Here is a 21,000-nt window from a genome sequence, read left to right as displayed (position 1 = left end):
TATTTGTATGGTGATCTGCCCTTCTTCAGGATCCTTCTTCAAGTTAATCATTTTATGGCCCAAGATGAACCATTTGGTGCCAAGATTATCCCAAAATGCATCTTATGGGTGGGGGACCTGGTGCCATTATGAGTTTTAAGACATTCCTTTCTTTCATTAACAGACTGCTAATGACTATATAACATCCAGCTGAAGACTAGCAGGGGGTACTCTTTCTGCCCCCTTCTGATGCCTATGTCAGAAGCTTTCTCTGTCTCCTTTATACTTTAATAAAACTTTATTACACAAAAGCTCTGAGCAATCAAGCCTCGTTTCTGTCCCCGGATTGAGTTCTTCTCCTCCAGGGGCCAAGAATCCTGGCATCTTTGCGTGACTCAACAACAACCTTTCACTGTGACTTGTTTGTCAACAATGGACACATTTTCTTATTTACTAAGCATTTTTTCCTTTCCCGTGTGTGTTTCCTCCTTTCCTAAGCATGTTTCCTTTTTGGTGTCCATGATATAAAATTTTGATAATTTGCTTTCTTCTCCTGTAAGATGCTGCCATTTCTGAAGGCCACCTGTCATGGGAATCTTGATGCGTTCCCTCCAGCCATTTCTATAGAGTTGGTTGACCAGTGAAATCATGGGTTTTATGTCTTCTTGCTCACTTGGTACACTTGGAGGAAACACCATAGCACAAACGGGGATATAGGATCCAAGAAGGGATGCCCAGTCACTAGGTATTGCATTTCAGAATGGATGTGATATATTTTCCTGTGGGTTAAACTTTTGCCAATAAGAAATAATAGAGAAGAAAGAAATTAGCACATAATTCCTATCCTACTTTCCTGTGACTGACAAATCTGAAGCATGCGTTCACCTTGCAGCCTGTCCAGAGATGTTTTTCCTGGGGGCCAAGCAGCACAGTACTGATGCTGTATACTCTATCTGCTACTATAACTGTAGACCCACCAGCCAAAGGTATGCATCAATGCACATTTGTTTGCATCTTTCTTTACCTCATTTTGTATTGTTTCTCACCATGATGCCCTGGATCCTCACTTTCTACATTTATCAGCAGGATCTTGATTTGCTTCAGTCTCTGTTTCCTAAAGGATCAGGCATAAGATCCTGTCATTTTTTAGATCATAATATATCAAGTATCTGGCTTCCCTGATAGTTCAGTTGGTAAAGAATCCTCCTGCAATGCAGGAAACCTGGGTGCAATCCTTGGGTTGAAAAAATCCCCTGGAGAAGGAAAGAGCTACCCACTCCAGTATTCTGGCTTGGAGAATTCCATGGACTGTATAATCCATAGGGCTGTAAACAGTCGGATACAACTGAGTGACTTTCACATCAACTATCTAGATACGGTGTCTGACACGTAAAAAACACTGTATTAACTTTTGTTCAGTGACTGTGTTTAGGGGTTAGAGGAGCAGTTTGAAAAGTAAAAAAAAAAAAAAAAAAGCATTTGGCATGCCCAGGGAATGTTTCTGTGTGCCAGACCCTGACACATTAAAGTATCCTTTTACTTAGTCTTCATAGCATCACTATGGAAGTGATATTTTAATCTCCATTTTACAGATGAAAGTTTGGTAGCTTAGAGAGGTTAACATGACCTATATAAGGTTACACAACTGATGATTGATAGAGTTGGGAATTGTGCACAAGAAATTTCATGTTCTTCTGCAATTCAGTGCTATTTTAGAGGCTTATCTTTATTCCTTATGACTCTGGGTTGGAAATACATGGCTGAAAATTTTTCATAGGGAGTGACACAAAATACTCCCATGGCTTAGAAAAAGTAATTTCTGCCCCTCTGCTGTTCTATACTAGTTAATGTGATGTATGAAAAGAAGAATCTTTGGAGAAATGGAAATATTGTTTGCCATTTACTTACCGTGTGACCTTGGACAGGTAGTGGAAACACCCTGGGCTACTGTTTCCTTAAATCTAACAAGAAGAGTGTAAAAACTACCTCAGGAATTGGTTGCCAAAATTTTAATAACTATTATAAATCTTCAATAAATATTTTTACCCTGATCCTTGATAATGCATTTCTTGGCTCTTCTGAAAAAAAGTAAAATACACTTTGTTTTTTCCTCAATGTGAAATAGTGTCAGAGCAAGTTAGATGATAAATTAGAGCAGTGCCTGTTTCAAAAGTTGTCTTTATCAATTTTGGTTTTCTCAGGATATATGCATAGGAGTGGGATTACTGGGTCATATGGTGGTTTTATTCCTAGTTTTTAAAGGAATCTCCATATCATCTTCCATAGTGGCTGTATCAATTTACATTCCCACCAACAGTGCAAGAATGTTCCGTTTTCTCCACACTCTCTCCAGCATTTATTGCTTGTAATCCCATTGTTCATTGCAGCACTATTTACAAGAGGTAGAACATGAAAGCAACCTGGATGTCCATCAACAGATGAATAGATTAAAAAGTTATAGCACATTTAAACAATAGAATATTACTCAGCCATAAAAATGAATGCCTTTGCGTCAGTTCTAATGATGTGTATGAACCTAGAACCTATTATATAGAGAGAAGTAAGTCAGAAAGAGAAAGGTAAATATCATATTCTAACATATGTATATGGAATCGAGAAAAATGTTGCTGAATAATTTACTTATAGGGCAGCACTGGAGAAGAAGACATAGAGACTAGTCTTGTGGACCTGGGGAGAGGTGAGGAGAGGGTGAGATGTATGGAAAGAGTAACATGGAAATTTACATTACCATATGTAAAATAGACAGCCAATGGGAACTTCCTGTATGGCTTAGGAAACTCAAAGGGCTCTGTATCAACCCAGAGGGGTGGGATGGGGAGAGAAATGGGAGGGAAGCTCAAAAATGAGGGGGTAAATGTATACCTATGGCTGATTCATGTTGAGGTTTGACAAAAAACAACAAAATTCTATAAAGCAATCATCCTTCAATACAAAATTAAAAAAAAAAAAAACAATTTTAAAAAAGCTGTCTTTACATGGCTTTGGGACTCACTGCAAGAAATTTTAGCCCCAAAATATATCTTCCTAGTGAGGTTTTAATTATTTAAAATGTCTTTGAGTTCACTAAGTGAATGCATTCATTAGACTCAAATTAGGAATTTCAAAACCACAGTGCTAAGAACTGATGATTCTAAGTTGAATAATTCAATCTTTTTTGAAAAGTTCAGAGACATGTGCTAACTATAGCTCTGCTGTAAAATGAAGTGTATCAGATCAGATAGAAGTGGGAAGAGCTGTAAGAGCATGACTTGAATTTTAACTGGTGAGGGACTTCCCTAGTGGTCCAGTTGGTAAGACTCCCAGTGCAGGGGGTATGGGTTCAATCCCTGGTTGGGGAGCATGCGGCACAGTACAGCAAAAAGAAAAAAGTAAAAGTCTTAAGTGGTGAATCGAACCCTCTCAGGAACGGCTTCCTACATTTCTGTACCTTACTTCTTTCTGTCTTTTTGTACTGGCTTAAAATCTGCTGACTATGAAATATACCTGCCACTTGGGGCACAAAATGTCTTTTTTACTCTATAGATTTTCTATAATTATGTATCATTTCTCCCTTTGGCTGGTCTTATTTTGATTCTGTTTTTAAGGTGCTGCTTTGCTCCTTCATTGTTAAGAATTGATGTCTGTTGTGATGCATGCACTAAAACTGATTGCAATTTAATTGTGCTTATAAAGTATATATCCTGTTCTTTATACCATTCATATTTTTGGTCCTCTTACATGTCTTCAAAAATGTATCTGATAAAGATATAATTGAAACCACAATTTTCTAGTTGCATTATGCTGCTGCTACTGCTGCTGAGTCACTTCAGTCGTGTCCGACTCTGTGTGACCCCCATAGACGGCAGCCCACCAGGCTCTCCTGTCCTTGGGATTCTCCAGGCAATAACACTGGAGTGGGTTGCCATTTCCTTCTCCAATGCATGAAAGTGAAAAGTGAAAGGGAAGTTGCTCAGTCGCGTCCGACCCTCAGCGACCCCATGGACTGCAGCCCATCAGGCTCCTCCATCCATGGGATTTTCCAGGCAAGAATACTGGAGTGGGGTGCCATCGCCTTCTCCGAGTTGCATTATATATACCTGCCTAGTTGCTTTAGTAGTGTCTGACCGTTTATGACCCCTTGGACTGTAGCCTACGAGCCTCCTCTGTCCATAGGATTTCCAGGCAAGAATACTGGGGTGGGTTGCCATTTCCCACTCCAGGGGATCTACCTGACCCAAGGATGGATCTTGTGTCTTTTATGTCTCTTGCATGAGCAGGAGGGTTGTTTCAGCTCATTTCAGTTCAGTCGGTCAGTTGTGTCCTACTCTTTGTGACCTCATGGACTACAGCACGCCAGGCTTCCCTGTCCATCAACAAATCTTGGGACCTGGTAAAAATTCATGTCCATCATGTCATTGATGCCATCCAACCATTTCATCCTCTGTCATCCCCTTCTCCTCTCGGCTTTAATCTTTCCCAGCATCAGGGTCTTTTCCAAGGAGTCAGTTCTTCACATCAGGTGGCCAAAGTACTGGAGTTTCAGTTTCATCATCAGTCCTTCCAATGAGTATTCAGGACTGATTTCCTTTAGGATCGACTGGTTGGATCTCTTTGCAGTCCATGGAACTCTCAAGAGTTTTCTCCAACAACACAGTTCAAAAGCATCAGTTCTTTGGAGCTCAGTTTTCTTTATAGTCCAACTCTCACATCCATACATGACCACTGGAAAAACCGTAGCTTTGACTACATGGACTAATGTTTCTGCTTTTTAGTATGCTTTCTATGTTGGTCATAGCTTTTATAGCAAGGAGCAAGAGTCTTTTAATTTCATGGCTTCAGTCACCATCTGCAGTGATTTTGGAGCCCCCTCAAAATAAAGTCTCTCACTGTTTCCATTGTTTCCCCATCTATTTGTCAAGAACTGATGAGACTGGATGCCATGATCTTAGTTTTCTTCATGTTGAGTTTTCAGCCAGTTTTTTCACTCTGTTTTTGACTTTCATCAAAAGGCCCTATAGTTACTCTTCACTTTCTGCCATAAGTGTGGTGTCATCTGCATATCTGAGGTTATTAATTTCTCCCAGCAATCTCGATACCACCTTGTGCTTCATCCAGCCTGGCATTTTGCATTATGTATTATGCATATAAGTTAAATAAGCAGGATGACAATATACAGCCTTGATGTACTCCTTTCCCAATTTGGAATTAGTTTGTTTTTCCATGTCCAGTTCTAACTATTGTTTCATGACCTGAATACAGATTTCTCAAGAGGCAGGTCAGGTGGTCTGGTATTCCCATCTCTTTAAGAATTATCCTCGGTTTGTAATGATCCACACAAAGGCTTTGGCATAGTCAATAACACAGATGTAGATTTTTCTCTGGAACTCTCTTGCTTTACCAATGATCTAATGGATGTTGAAAGTTTGTTCTCTGCCTTTTCTAAATCCAGCTTGAACATCTGGAAGTTCATGGTTCATGTACTGTTGAAGCCTACCTTGGAGAATTTTGAGCATTACTTTGATAGCATGTGAGATGAGTGCAACTGCGCAGTAGTTTGAGCATTCTTTGGCATTGCCTTTCTAGGGGTTGGAATGAAAACTGAGCTTTTCCAGGCATGTGGCTACTGCTGAGTTTTCCAAATTTGCTGGCTTGTTGAGTGCAGCACTTTCACAGCATCATCTTTTAGGATTTGAAAGAGCTCAACTGGAATTTCATCACCTCCACTAGCTTTGCTCATAGTTATGCTTCCTAAGGCCCACTTGACTTCACATTCCAGGATGACTGGCTCTAGGTGAGTGATCACACCATCATGATTATCTGGGTCATGAAGATTTTTTTTGTACTGTTCTCCTGTGTATTCTTGCCACCTCTTCTAAATATCTTCTGCTTCTGTTGGGTCCATACCATTTCTGTCCTTTATTGAGCCCATCTTTGCATGAAATGTTCCCTTGCTATCTCTAATTTTCTTGAAGAGATCACTAGTCTTTTCCATTCTATTGTTCTCCTCTATTTCTTTGCATTGATCACTGAAGATGGCTTTTTTATCTCTCCTTTCTATTTTTTGGAATTCTGCATTCAAATGGGTATATCTTTCCTTTTCTCCCTTACCTCTCCCTTCTCTTCCTTTCTCAGCTATTTCTAAGAACTACTCAGACAACTATTTTGCCTGTTTGCATTACTTTTTCTTGAGGATGACCTTGAACACTGCCTCCTGTGCAATATCATGCACCTCCATCCATAGTTCTTCAGGCATTCTGTATATCAGATCGAATCCCTTGAATCTACTTGTTACTTCCACTGTATAATTGTAAGGGATTTCATTTAGGTCATACATGCATGGTCTAGTGGTTTTTCCTACTTTCTTCAGTTTAAGTCCGTATTTTGCAATAAGAAGTTCATGATCTGAGCCGCTGTCAGCTCCCAGTCTTGTTTTTGCTGAGTGTATAGAGCTTCTCCATCTTTGGCTACAAAGAATATATTCAATCTGATTTCAGCACTGACCATCTGGTGATGTCCATATATATGGACATCGTATGATGTCCACATGTATTGTTGGAAGAGGGTGTTTGCTATGACCACTGCATTCTCTTGGCACAACTCTGTTAGTTTTTGATCTGTTTCATTTTGTACTCCAAGGCCAATTTGCCTGTTACTCCGGGTATCTCTTGACTTCCTATTTTTTCATTCCAGTCCCCTATAATGAAAAGAACATCTTTTCTGGGTGTTAGGTCTAGAAGGTCTTGTAGGTCTTCATAGAACCATTCATCTTCAGTTTCTTCAGCATTACTGGTCAGGGCATAGACTTGGATTACTGTGATATTGAATGATTTGCCTTGAAAACAAAAAGAAATCATTCTTTTTTGAGATTGCATCCAAGTATTGCACTTCAGATTCCTTTGTTTGATATGAGGACCATTCCATTGTTTCTAAGGGAGTCTTGCCCACAGTACTAGATATAATGGTCATCTGAGTTAAATTCACCCATCCCAGTCCATTTTAGTTCACTGATGCCTAAAATGTCAATGTTCACTCTTGCCATCTCCTGTTTGACCACTTCCAATTTATCTTGATTCATGGACCTAACATTCAAGGTTCCTATGCAATATTGTTCTTTACAGCTTGAACTTTATTTCTATCACCAATCACATCCACAACTGGGTGTTGTTTTTGCTTTGGCTCCATCTCTTCATTCTTTCTGGAGTTATTTCTCCACTGTTCTCCAGTAGCATATTTGGCACCTGCTGACCTGGGGAGTTCATCTTTCAGTGTCTTATGTGTTTGCCTTTTCATACTGTTCATGAGGTTCTCAAGGCAAGAATAATGAAGTCATTTGCCATTCCCTTCCCCAATGGACAACATTTTGGCAGAACTCTCCACCATGACCTGTCAGTTTTGGGTGTGCCTACAGGCATGGCTCATAGTTTCATTGAGTTAGACAAGGCTGTGGCCCATGTGATCAGTTTGATTAGTTTTCTGTAATTGTGGTTTTCATTCTATCTGCCCTCTGAGGGATAAGTATAAGATGCTTATGGAAGTTTCCTGATGGGAGAGACTAAGGGTTCTTTACCACTAGTTCCATCTGGCAAGCCCTGCAAAAAAAAAAAAAAAAATATATATATATATATATATATATATATATATATATATATATATATAATATATATAATCAATGTATTTGTCTCCTATATTGAAATAAAATACTGAAAAATTATTTGGTGATGAGTAAAACACATAGTGGATGGTGAATGAATACTTCTCAACAAAACTTGAGCACTGATTATCCAAAGATCTTGTTGACTTTGTGTGTAAATTTTATGGGAGACTTCACAATGCATTGCTATTAGGAAGTAGGGTCTCCTTTTAACCCAGAGCATATACAAGGCTCTTATCATGAAATTTAGGAATTGTGCCCTTTGTAGATGATAAGGGTTGATTTTCTGATGATTTATATCTGTACTCACATGCCACTTAATCCAAGTTTCTTTCAGGTCCATATGACCCAGTATTTATCAGTTTGCCTTTAATTGTAGTATTACCACCAAGTGTGATCTTTTTCTATCCTCTTCTGCTTCTTTCCAAATCTTACAAATCACTTAAAGACCAGTCCTAATTCATCCTTTTCTGTGAACAGTCTTAAGTGTGTAACAATTACCCTGTCTCAAAAAAACTCTCTGTTTCTCCTGTATTCACACTCTGTCACCACACTCACAACACTTCTGACACCGAGCATGTGGGCTTTTTCCCCCTACTATGCAATTCTCTGCTTCCCTGGAAGCTCAGTTAGTAAAGAATCCTCCTGCAATGCAGGAGACCCCGGTTCAACTCCTGGGTTGGGAAGATCCCATGGAGAAGGGATAGACTACCCACTCCTGTATTCTTGGGCTTCCCTGGTGGCTCAGATGGTAAAGAATCCACCTGCAATACATAAGACCTGGCTTTGATACCCGGGTTGGAAAGATCCCCTGGAAAAGGGAACAGCTACCCACTCCAGTATTCTTCCCTAAAGAATTCCATGTACAGAGGAGCCTGGAAGGCTATAGTACATGGAGTCTCAAACAGCTGGACGTGATTGAGCTGCTTTTACTTTCACAAGCAATTCTCTCCTATAGCAGTTGGATCTTCTCCTCTAATTCAGTTTAGTTCTAACTGGAGTTAGCACAGACTGCAAAGTTTAAGAGTTAGCCCCACAAAACTGGCCCAATACCTCAGAAGCCATTTGCAAGTCTAGGTTGTCATCTTTAAGTTAGAAGTTCCCATGCATCACCTGCTTGGGTTCAATAATTTTCAAGTTCAGTTCACACTCAGGAAAACATCTAACTTATGTTTACTGCTTTATTATATAATGAAATGTATGATAAAAGATATAAAAAACTAGCCAGATGAAGAGATACACAAGACATACTGTGAAAGAGTCTCAAGCATAGGACCTTCTGACCTCATGGAGTTAAAGGCCATCACCTTCCTGGAAGACCCTTGAGAGTCCCTTGGACTGAAAGGAGTTCAAAACCCTCAATCCTAAAGGAAATTAGTCCTGAATATTTATTGGAAGGATTGATGCTGAAGCTGAAACTCCAATACTTTGGCCACCTGATGAAAAGAACTGACTTATTTGAAAAGGTCATGATGCTGGGAAAGATTGAAGACAGGAGGAGAAGGGGATGACAGAGGATGAGATGGTTGAATGGCATCACCAACTTGATGGACATGATTTTGAGCAAGCTCCAGAAGTTGGTGATGGACAGGGAAGCCTGGAGTGCTACTACTACCCATGGGGTCACAAAGAGTCAAACACGATTGAGTGCCTGAACTAAGCCCTCTTGGAATGTGGATGTATTCATCAATCCACAGTCTCGCTGAACCCTAAACTTTTGGGATTCTTATGAAGTCATTAACTCCATTTCTGGCCTTTCTCCTCTTCCCATAGAGTGAGAGGATGGGGCTGAAAGTTCCAAGCTTCTAATCATGGCTTGGTTTTTCTACTAACAACCCCAAATCAAGAAACCCACCAAGAGTTACCTCATTGGAACAAAAGACACTGTTATTACCCAGGAAATTCCAAGGAATTTATGACTTCAGTCTCAGGAACCAGGATCAACGACCAGCTACTAGAAAAAGATGCTCTACAACTCTAATAACATAGAAAGTTACAATAATTTTAGGAGCTCTGTGCTGGGAAACAGCAACAGGTATGTGTGTGTGTGTGTATATATATATATATATATATATATATATATATATATATAAAATTTCTGTTATTTCACACATCAATTTAAAATCTTTTCCCATAAACTCCTACAAACTCAAGTATCCAATCACATACATTTACTATATTCCAGATACTGTGCATAGCACTGGAGATACAACAGTCAACTAACCAGTCAAAAATATTTGTGTTGAAGGAAATTACATTCTAGTGAGAGAAGGCAGGTTGTAAAATATATAGTAGGTAAAATGGCAGTTTGTACTATGAGCAAAAATATAGTCAGAAAAGGTCAATAGGGAGTTATAGGTTTGGGAAAATATAATTTTAAATGGGATGATCAAGGAAGGCTTCGCAAAATCCATATTGCTTTCTCTCCACACAATTTACCATAGTGCTTAATTTTTTTTTAATTTAAATTTTATTTTATTTTTAAACTTTACAATATTGTATTAGTTTTGCCAAATATCGAAATGAATCCGCCACAAGTATACCTGTGTTCCCCATCCTGAACCCTCCTCCCTCCTCCCTCCCCATACCCTCCCTCTTGGTCGTCCCAGTGCACTAGCCCCAAGCATCCAGTATCGAACCTGGACTGGCGACTCGTTTCAAACATGATATTATACATGTTTCAATGCCATTCTCCCAAATCTCCCCACCCTCTCCCTCTCCCACAGAGTCCATAAGACTGATCTATACATCAGTGTCTCTTTTGCTGTCTCATACACAGGGTTATTGTTACCATCTTTCTAAATTCCATATATATGCGTTAGTATACTGTATTGGTGTTTTTCTTTCTGGCTTACTTCACTCTGCTTAATTTTTAAAATATATTTTCTTTAGCTATTGCATGAGTTAACTTTAAACAAAGTTCCTTTTTTTGGCAGACATATGTTTTTGAAAGTTATCCATAAGCAGATGACTTGGAAATGTAATCCTCTTTTGAGGGAGGTGGGAAAGTTGGTGATTTTTATTTTTAATTAATATAATTTATTTCTTAGAGTACATTTAGGTTATCAAAATATTGGACACACATATAAAAAGTTCCCAAATACTGCCTCCTTCCCTGTCTTCAGTTTCCCTGTTGTTAACATATTTCATTCTTGAGCTGCATTTGTTACAACTGATGAACCAATACTGATATATTATTAACTAATCCCATGGTTTACATTAGGGTTCACTTTTTCTGCTTCTATCTATGCATAATGTCATGTGTCCACCATCATAATGTCATGTAGAATAGATTCACTGCCCTAATAATTACCTGTGCAGCACATTATTTGTCAGTTCCCTCTTATGCCTAGTCCCTGGCAACTGCTTTCTCTATAGTTGGGTCTTCTCCAAATGTCAAATAGTTATAATCAAACAGTTTTTCAGGAATTTTTGTTTCACTTAGTAGTGTGCATTTGCAATTTCCTTCTTGTCTTTTTAAGGGCTTCCCCAGTGACTCAGTGATAAAGAATCCACCTGCAATGCAGGAAAGGCAGGTTTGATCCCTAGGTCAGGAAGATTCCCTGAAGGAGGGCACAGCAACCCACTCCAGTACTCTTGCCTGGAGAATCCTATGGACAGAGGAGCCTGGTGGGCTATAGTCCATAGGATTCCAAAGACTTGGACAGGACTGAAGTGACTTAGCAAAAACACACAGGTCTTTGTTATTGGAGACCTCACTGAGTTTTATCACTGAATAATAGTATATTGCATGGATGCTAGTTTGTTTATCCATTCTCCTAATGGAAAGCATCTCAGTTCAGTTCAGTCACTCATGTGTCTGACTCTTTGCAACCCCATGAATTGCAGCACTCCAGGCCACCCTGTCCATCACCAACTCCCAGAGTTCACTCAAACTCGAGTCGGTGATGCCATCCAGCCATCTCATCCTCTGTCATCCCCTTCCACTCCTGCCCCCAATCCCTCCCAGCATCAGTCTTTCCCAATGAGTCAACTCTTCGCGTGAGATGGCCAAAGGATTGGAGTTTCAGCTATAGAATCAGTCCTTCCAAAGAACACCTAGGACTGATCTCCTTTAGAATGGACTGGTTGGATCTCCTTGCAGTCCAAGGGACTCTCAAGAGTCTTCTCCAACACCACAGTTCAAAAGCATCAATTCTTCGGTGCTCAGCTTTCTTCACAGTCCAACTTTCACATCCATACATGACCACTGGAAAAACCATAGCCTTGACTAGATGGACCTTTGTTGGCAAAGGAATGTCTCTGCTTTTCAATATGATATCTAGGTTGGTCATAACTTTCCTTCCAAGGAGTAAGCATCTTTTAATTTCATGGCTGCAATCACCATCTGCAGTGATTTTGGAGCCCCCCAAAATAAAGTCTGACACTGTTTCCCCATCTACTTCCCATAAAGTGATCTAATTTTAGGCAATTATGATGAAAACTGATTGTAAACATTTGCATATTTTTGTGTGGACTTTAGTTTTCAACTCATTGGAACAAATACCTAGGACGAATTATACACTAAAACTATATTTTATTTTATAAGTAACTATCTTCCAAAGAGACTGTACCATTTTGTATTCCTCTTAGTAAAGAATGTGAATTGCTATTGGTCAGTACCTTCACTAGGATTTGTTATTGTCACTGTGCTTGAATTTAGAAGTACTAGATTGATAAGTGAGTTTGGCATCTTGTTTCAATTTGCAATTCCCTAATGACATCTTATATAGTGTTGAAATCTTTGTGTATGCTTGTTTGCCAGCGATTTGCCTTCCCTGGCTAGGTGTTTGCTCAGATTGTTGCCCAATTTTCAATTAGGTTATTTATTTTCTTACTATAAGGTTTTAGAAATTGAAGAAAAAATGTGTTTTGTGTACAAATCCTTTATCATATTTAAGTTTTTCAAATAGTCTCCCACATGTATCTTCTCTTTTCAATCTCTTAAATTTTGTATACAGCAGAAATGTTTCATTTTGATGAAGACTAACATCAGTTAATTTTCTAATGGGTCATTCTTTTGGTCTTTTGGTGTTTTATCTACAAACTCACTGCTAAATTCATGGTCACCTAGATTTCCTCCTCTGCTATCTTCTGGAAGTTTTATATACATCTCACACGTATTTGTTATATTTATACCTAGATATCTTACAAAGTTTTGAAGCTAATGTGAATAACTTGTGTTTTTAACTTCAAGTTCTACCTGTCTATTGCTTAAGCAATTGACTTTTGAAAATTACCCTCATATTCTGTACCCTTGCTATATTCACTCATTAGTTCTAGGAGTTTTTTGATTCTTTGTATTTTTTACATTTTGAATCATGTCACCTTTCATTGCAGATATATTTATTTCTTCCTTTCAACCCACATGCCTTTTGATTTCCATTTCATTCCTATTGCATTAACTAAAAGTTCCAGTATGATCATTGAATAGGATTGATGGGAAGGAATATCTTTGCCTGTTCCTGATATTAGCAGGAAGCTTCTAATTTTCTCTACTCTTTCCCTTTTGTAGTTTCTTTGATAATTGCTCTGATTTTTATTATTTCTTTTCTCCTGCTTACTTTGGATTTTTTCTAATTTTAAGGTGAATGCTGAGATTATTAATTTTAACCTTTCTTCTTTTCTAATATATATTTTCTGTTTTATTGTTTTCTTCTAATCACTGCTTTTGCTGCATCCCATTAATATTTGTAGCTTACATCTTTATTTCCATTTACTTCAAAATATTGTTAAATATCTCTTGAGATTTCTCTTTGATACATCTCCCATTCAGAAGTATATTGTTTAATATCCAAATAATTAGGGATTTTCCAGCTATCTTTCTGTCATTGATTCCAAGTTTAATTCCATAGTGATCTGAGAACATACTTTGTATGATGCCTATTCTCTTAAATTTGTTAAGGTGAATTTTATGGCTCAAATGTGACCGATCTTCATGAGTTTTCCAATGTAAATGTAATTGTTTTTGAACACTATGGAGCATATAGAGTGTCTAAGAACATCTTAAAATCCATCATTGTAAGTGGCACTGCTCTGAGTTACTATTACTGCCAGTAAACCCTGTTGAATTCAACTAATGGTTTTGTTTCTGTTGATGGGTGGGACTGTGTTCCCTTCCTGTAGTTTGGTCTGAGGCAGCCCAGTCCTAGAATCTGCAGTCTCTATGGTAGGCTATAGACTCTATGGTAGGGGTAATGGCAACCTCTTCCAAGAGGACTTATGCTTTTGAACTGTGGTGCTAGAAGACTCTTGAGAGTTCTTTGGACAGGAAGGAGGTCAAACCAGTCAATCCTAAAGGAAATTAACCCTGAATATTCATTGGGAGGACTGATACTGAAGTTGAAGCTCCAATACTTTGGCCACCTTATGCAAAGAGCCACTTCATTGGAAAAGACTCTGATTCTGGGAAAGACTGAGTGAAGGAGAAGAAGCAGGTGATAGAGGATAAGATGGTCAGATGGCATCATTGACTGAATGGACGTGAGTTTGAGCAAACTTCAGGAGATAGTGAAGGGCAGGGAAGATGGTGTGCTGCAGTTCATGGGGTCACAGAGTGAGACACATGAGTGACTGAATAACAACAGTGGATTTGGTAACCTCATGAGTTATTCTAAATAAAATAATTAACATAGTATATAGAGAAATACGGGGCTTCAACTGTAGCTCAGTTGGTAAAGAATCTGCCCTGCAACACAGGGAACCCAGGTTCGATTCCTGGGTCAGGAATATTCCTTGGAGAAGGAAATGGCAACCCACTTCAGTATTCTTGCCTGGAGAATCCATAGGCAGAGAAGTCTGGTAGGTTCCCAGTCCATGGGGTCGCAGGAGTAGGACACAACTAGGGGACTAAACCATCACCATAGAGAAATAACTTACTGTATTCATGTGATTATTGTGGCACTCGCTCTAGCTAAGGCTTATGATAGTAGTTAAGAGCAAGGTCCTCAATACCATGGGAAATTGAAATGTTACAAAAGAACACATCTAAAATTTATCTTATTTATCCTGATAACTAGAGCATGTTTGTATGAAAAGTCATTCTTTCAGGGCTGCTCATATCATTCATTCCTTGGTACTTAAGGCTGGCAGTTCATCTTTCAGCAGTTCCAGAAACAAAAGCCTTTAGGCATTTGGAAGTTGCACACTGAGACATCTATTAGTTACAAATGGGACAAGGGTAGCATCTCCCATCTGCCACAAAAGTGACTCATCAACATGGTTGTTTTTGCTAAAGGGAAACAACCACCAAAACTCTAGTTAACTAACATACCAAATAGGAATTGGGATGATGAGATGGTTTACAATGAGCTTGTGTTTACAATATATATTTATTTTTGACTAAAGTATACGTAAACCTCCCCATAGCCTACATATCCATGCACTTTCTTTCAAATGTTCATTTTCTATCATAATGTTTCATTTCTTTCTATGATTTTACATTTTCTACTATATATTCCCTTTTGCACTAGTGGAAACAGTGTCAGACTTGATTTTTCTGGGCTCCAAAATCACTACAGATAGTGACTGCAGCCATGAAATTAAAAGACGCTTACTCCTTGGAAGGAAGGTTATGACCAACCTAGATAACATATTCAAAAGCAGAGACATTACTTTGCCAACAAAGGTTCGTCTAGTCAAGGCTATGGTTTTTCCTGTGGTCATGTATGGATGTGAGAGTTGGACTGTGAAGAAAGCTGAGCACCAAAGAATTGATGCCTTTGAACTGTGGTGTTGGAGAAGACTCTTGAGAGTCCGTTGGACTGCAAGGAGATCCACACAGTCCATTCTGAAGGAGATCAGCCCTGAGATTTCTTTGGAAGGAATGATGCTAAAGCTGAAACTCCAGTACTTTGGCCACCTCATGCGAAGAGTTGACTCATTGGAAAAGACTCTGATGCTGGGAGGGATTGGGGGCAGGAGCAGAAGGGGATGACAGAGGATGAGATGACTGGATGGCATCACTGACTTGATGGACGTGGGTCTCAGTGAACTCCGGGAGTTCGTGATGGACAGGTAGGCCTGGCGTGCTGCGATTCATGGGGTCGCAAAGAGTTGGACACGACTGAGCGACTGATCTGATCTGATTTAATACTGGAAAATTAAAACAAGTAAGAATGGAAAGTCCCTCAAAAAATATATGAATTTGCTTATCACATTTAGTTTTAATTAAGTTTATTACATGTAATTTTTGAGTAATTCTTCATAGTTATATTTTTTCAGTATGAAAAGGGAAAACTAATAAATGTTTTAATTGTTTTATGATTGTATTCTAAAAGGCTTCACAATAAAGGTATATGTTGGCAAAATAACATTAACATCTCTTAAAATTATATTGAAGCAATTTTTATTATTTAAATATTTGGAACCAATATTACATGTGGTATTTAAACAGAAATATTTGGTAAAACATGAATTAAGTATGTTGTCTGATAAGAAAATATTTTCAATTGCTGCTTAAATAATGAAAAATATTGTAATTATTCCCCCTTGTTTTCACTACTTTAAAAGCTTGATTATTCTATAGGTGAAATATACGATGACATATTAAACATGACTATTTTCATTTCAGTGGAGAAGGCAATGGCACCCCACTCCAGTACTCTTGCCTGGGAAATCCCATGGATGGAGGAGCCGGGTAGGCTACAGTCCATGGGGTTGCGAAGAGTCGGACACCACTGAGCAACTTCACTTTCACTTTTCACTTTCCTGCACTGGAGAAAGAAATGGCAACCCACTCCAGTATGCTTGCCTGGAGAATACCAGGGACGGGAGCCTGGTGGGCCGCTGTCTATGGGGTCACACAGAGTCAGACACGACTGATGTGACTTAGCAGCAGCAGCAGCATTTTCATTTCAGAGTTTGCATTTCATACTCTTAAACAATGATATTTATGATTTTAGATGGATTATTAGTAGTTCTATAGAATTCTTTGCTTTGAGCATGTAAAATTTTAGTTAGCAAGTATCAAGCAATTGATAGAAAACTCCTTTAAATGTATTATATTCTTTTATCAGATATAGTTTAAGCTTTTGTAATATTTTCACACAATAAAAGTGTATATCTTTAACCTTTTATTTATCAGTTAAAAAATCAGCATTAAAAATACTTTGAAATAAGCTGTTATGCTGATTCAATTCCTTTTTATGTGCAAATTCTTGGAAATTACATTGAGACATTGCATTAAAGTATATGTATTACATATATGTTTTCATTGCTGTTAAAATTAACTTTGGCCAATTAGATTTTTTTTTTGGCTAAATAATAAAACATTCTTTTTATTTTATTTTTAATATTTTTTATTTTATTGTATTGGTTCTTTATCATTACAATATTCTTTCTAAAAGCTCTTCAACATCTTAGGCCAAGCATTTTTATTAAGGTTAGCTTTTAAGCTAAGTCTGTATTGTTTTATTTAACTACAACTTTTCAATTATCAACACAGTCTGGGCACACAGTTCTATGAAAATAAATTTACTTTGATCTTTCACATGGCTTATAGTACCTAATTTGATCTATATGTTCCTTTGGTCATAAACATTCATATTAAAATACAGACAGCTAAAGGATACACAAAAAGTACTGTGGAAAGTACAAAACCAGTTCTTAGATAAGAAAGGTTCCTCAATTTAAATATTCTACACACTTGTAATAAGAAGTCTGTTTCTGTGAGTCACTGTGAAAAATCAGCTATAAAATTTTCCTTTTTGCTTAAGACATGTTTACATAAAGTATTCTTTCAGTGGATAAAAGAAAAGAATATCCTTTTATCTTTATTGATATACTCCCCAAACATCATAAAATGCAAAAGAAAAAGCTAAGACTTTTAATCAAACTGTAAAATGAAAAATGCTTTAAAAAAGCGAAGTGAATTATTATTTACCAATGAATTTTGTCAGGTAAATTCATCAACCTCTCCACCCACATTTGACAGAAAAACTGCCTTTTAAAACCTGACAAAACTATTTTGAATAGTCTGACAGCATTTGAATTAGTTCAACAAAGAAAGATTAAATAATGTATTACCAGAGCTCCTATTGAGGATGATTATTATTTTCATTAAAAAATGAAAGTAACAAAAGGAGTGAAAGCTTTCTTTTTCTATTATATTCCTATAGGAAAATAAAAGTTTATTTCAGCTGGTGATTTTGCTCATAAATATGTGTATGCAGTAGTGTCCACAACTATGAAAAAATGCAATGTAGGATTTTCTAGTGATATTTTAGAGCAAATATCCAAAGAATCCTCCCTTTCCCAAATAGAGAGTTTCACCACAAATCTATAATTGAAAATAATTAAAAAATTATTTTTTTCATCAATTTCTTTTCTCAGAACAGGAGACTAGTGACTAGTGTTTCTTGTTTTTTCCCCTAGCAAAACTAGAAAGAATGTTGATAATCTAAAATATTCTCCTTCAAAATATAGTAGATTCATTGCTATTATTGCAAGGCACTACTATTCCCTAAATTTCAACATAATTAAATAACATCTAGATTGCTATCATTTTCAGAAATTTTAATATTAAATCCAACCTGTACACTGTTTCAAGTTGTGCACTGCACAAAGACGCTCTTTGAATGGAATGTAGGAGCTGAAATTTACTTTGTGGTCCTCACCAAATTAGGAGAATAAAATGGGGATATATTCACACAGAAGATACATATTTTTAAATTTACACTTTTCCATGTGAGCCAGTCATATCCCTTTTCAATACCATGTATGTTTTTAAAACTGAAGATGCAAGTCATATTAAATATATATTTTTATGTTGAAATTTAAGGAATAGTATTAATTGAAATGTTTGTATGTTCATTTTGAATTTTGATTATGTTTCAATTTCCACGCTTATATTCAGCTGATATTGTACCAGCTTTAAAAGTTTGAAATACTCTGTATGCTTTGGGAAAGAAGCACTGCCCTGGACTTCCCACTATCTTCCCTACTGATCTGGGCACCCAGGCCTCCCTCTAAGCTATCATGGACTTTGTAAATAATCTTAATAGTAAAGGGTTAATTTGTGACTCCCTCCATAGGGAGTCTGGAGGATCCTACTCAAGAGCTATTCTGATTATGTTATTCTAAATGACATCCTGATTCAGAGATTGAAAAAATACAGAGGAACATTGATCAATCAATAAATGTTTTTAGAAATTCCTTTGCCTTAATTTATGGTACATCATCCATACCAGCATTCTGCTTTGATCATGTTCAGTTTTCTCGGACCATATTGTCTAAATTCTAACTTTTCCTTCTTCTTAGAATTAAACCAGCCTTCTCATTCATTATTCAACTCTGTCCAAAGGTTAACTTTCTATAAAAAAGACTCTGTATTTGGATGTTTGATTTGAATTTTGCCAAGTTTTAAATCTCATTCTTTCTCTTTCCTCTTTTGCTCCACATCTGTACAAGCTGATAAGAAAGCCCAAGAAAAATCTTAAACAAGTTGCCAGTCCAGGTTTGATGCACGATACTGGATGCTTGGGGCTGGTGCACTGGGATGACCCAGAAGGATGGTATGGGGAGGGAGGAGGGAGGAGGGTTCAGGATGGGGAACACATGTATACCTTTGGCAGATTCATTTTGATATATGGCAAAACCAATACAATATTGTAAAGTTAAAAAAAAAAAAAAAAAAAACTATAGGAGTTTCAGGTGACCACAAGCCTGGTTCTGTGCACTGAAACTTGGAATTCTTGTCATGGCCCCACTCATTACACAAAGCAAGTTTCCTTTCCTGGTTTTCTTGAGTCTTTTTTATATATACATATATATATGCTGTTTTGCTCTAGGGAACTTCACTGTGTAATTATAGCAAAATATTTCATACCCTTCTGTTGTGTGTGGTTTCATCAGTCTTGACATCTAAAACCAAATTTTGTATAGGAGGCCAAAGAGTAGATACAGCACCTCTCATTTCTCTAGTCTTAGCCAAAACATCCTCTCTTCTGACAAGTATTTTGTGAACAACCTATGGAATATCTTCTACTCTCAAGTTGCATAGTTTTAAAACTTATTGACTCCCAGGGTCAAGAAGATCCCCTGGAGGAACACATGTATACCTGTGGTGGATTCATTTTGATATTTGGCAAAACTAATACAATTATGTAAAGTTTAAAAGTTAAAAAAAAAAAAAAAAAAAAAAAAGAAGATCCCCTGGAGAATGAGATGCCAATCCACTCTAGCATTCTTGCCTGGCGAATCCCGTGGACAGAGGAGCCTATTGGTCTACAGTTCCCAGGGTTGCAAAAGAATCGGACAGACTTAGTGGCTAAAAAGAATAAAATAATCAAATTTAAAAAGATAAATGAGTAACTTATTCTCTATAAAATATCCTCTTGATTTTCTTCAAAACTCTTATACAAACTTGTAATTACTGTGTTTTTCTATTTATGTGCTTAGAGCCTTTCAAAAAACCTGAAGAAAGTATGGAGGACTATAGTTTTATTATTTACCACTGTGTTCGGTTCATTTCAGTCCGACTCTTTGCGACCCCATGAATCGCAGCAAGCCAGGCCTCCCTGTCCATCACCAACTCCTGGAGTTCACTCAGACTCATGTCCATCGAGTCAGTGATGCCATCCAGCCATCTCATCCTCTGTCATCCCCTCCTCCTCCTGCCCCCAATCCCTCCCAGCATCAGAGTCTTTTCCAGTGAGTCAACTCTTCACATGAGATGGCCAAAGTACTGGAGTTTCAGCTTCAGCATCATTTCTTCCAAAGAAATCCCAGGGCTGATCTCCTTCAGAATGGACTGGTTGGATCTCCTTGCAGTCCAAGGGACTCTCAAGAGTCTTCTCCAACACCACAGTTCAAATGCATCAATTCTTCAGCACTCAGCCTTCTTCACAGTCCAACTCTCACATCCATACATGACCACAGGAAAAACCATAGCCTTGACTAGATGGACCTTTGTTGGCAGAGTAATGTCTCTGCTTTTGAGTATGCTATCTAGGTTGGTCATAACTTTCCTTCAAAGGAGTAAGTGTCTTTTAATTTCATGGCTGCAGTCACCATCTGCAGTGATTTTGGAGCCCCCAGAAAATTAAGTCTGACACTGTTTCCACTGTTTCCCCATCTATTTCCCATGAAGTGATGGGACCGGATGCCCTGATCTTTGTTTTCTGAATGTTGAGCTTTAAGCCAACTTTTTCACTCTCCACTTTCACTTTCATCAAGAGGCTTTTTAGTTCGTTTTCACTTTCTGCCATAAGGGTGGTGTCATCTGCAAATCTGAGGTTATTGATATTTCTCCCGGCAATCTTGATTCCAGCTTGTGCTTCTTCCAGTCCAGCGTTTCTCATGATGTACTCTGCATATAAGTTAAATAAGCAGGGTGACAATATACAGCCTTGATGTACTCCTTTTCCTAT

The sequence above is a fragment of the Bos javanicus genome, chromosome 1 (genome assembly GCF_032452875.1).
Source record: "Bos javanicus breed banteng chromosome 1, ARS-OSU_banteng_1.0, whole genome shotgun sequence".
NCBI classification, from domain to species: domain Eukaryota; kingdom Metazoa; phylum Chordata; class Mammalia; order Artiodactyla; family Bovidae; genus Bos; species Bos javanicus.
This window is presented reverse-complemented; position numbering follows the sequence as displayed.